Source organism: Mustela nigripes, chromosome 5, assembly GCF_022355385.1.
Source record: "Mustela nigripes isolate SB6536 chromosome 5, MUSNIG.SB6536, whole genome shotgun sequence".
NCBI lineage: Eukaryota > Metazoa > Chordata > Mammalia > Carnivora > Mustelidae > Mustela > Mustela nigripes.
Window position 1 is genome coordinate 24463614 of NC_081561.1, and position 1130 is coordinate 24464743.

Genomic DNA, 1130 nt, shown 5'->3' on the forward strand with positions numbered 1-1130 from the left:
TAAAATTCTGCTTCGAAGGGAAAACGGGTGGAGGACCCAGTGGGAATTGTGCGAGAAAGCACGTGTAGGGGAGCAGGTGGAGAACAAGGAGCGGTGGTTTCGACTTCCGCCAGGGACCGCGTGGGAGTGAGCTCTGGAAGCAAACTAGAAAGGTGGGAAGGAAATGGGCCAGCGGAAGGATGAAGGGTGATGAGGCTGTCTTTTAAATACGGGGCTCACGAAAACCCAAGGTCACGAAACACCTCAGCAGACGACATTTGAACTTTCCTTGTGTGATACTGAATTTTAACTGAGATTTCGGGTTTAGAATGAATCAGTGGTCATAACTCCTGCCAAGCTCAAAGGTGAATTAGAAGGAAAAACTTTCTTTCGAAGTGATTGGAATAATATTGATCTTTGATAAGTAACCAAGAATAGGAAAGTGAGCACAGCAGCTGGCCGGTTAGCTCAGTTGGTTAGAGCGTGGTGCTAATAACGCCAAGGTCGCGGGTTCGATCCCCGTACGGGCCATGTGACGTTCTTTTAGGCTCGCTTCGTAAAAAATACTGTGTCTAAAAATCCGGGAAAGATTCAGGAAGTAGAATAATGCATGAACGTTAATCTTGACAGGGTGTAGAGAGATCAGCCGTGGCTTTGTGCCTCCAAAGTCTTGTCCTGGGAGATTCAGGGGAGCAGGAAACTGAAATGCAGAGCAATGTGGAAAACAGGGATGGTGGGCTTTCCCGAAAATCTTCTTACATTTCCCGCGATGTCCAGAGATTCCTCAACCGTGACTAGCTCCTCAGGTGAATTTTTCTAGTTATGCACCTGCTTACTTGCAGGGAAGGCTGTCCTTGGCCTGAGGGGGGCCAGCAAAGCCTTTCAGGGCAACTCGGGCCCCAGATTCACGCCATTTTCACTCCTATTTCCTCTCTCTCTCTCTCTCTCTTTTTTTTCACCTTTGACTGCAGCGTTGCTGGACTTAAAGAGATGTTTCATACAGATCCCCCAAACTTTCACTGCTCTCTGCCTGGCCAGCTACTTGTTAGACCCAAAACCATTCTCCAGGAGGCATCTTGTCCCTGATGCCTCTCCCACTTTTCTGAGGTTGCCTTGTGTTCCTTCCAAAATTCCCAGAGATCTAGAAAAAC

General features: G+C 48.1%; 1 non-coding gene across 1 annotated transcript; it reads left to right on the forward strand.

Moving 5' to 3' along the window:
• The first annotated feature begins 436 nt into the window (after positions 1-436).
• On the forward strand, positions 437-510 carry TRNAI-AAU (transfer RNA isoleucine (anticodon AAU)). Its single transcript has one exon. It is a non-coding gene; the product is annotated as a tRNA-Ile (tRNA).
• The last annotated feature ends 620 nt before the right edge of the window (positions 511-1130 follow it).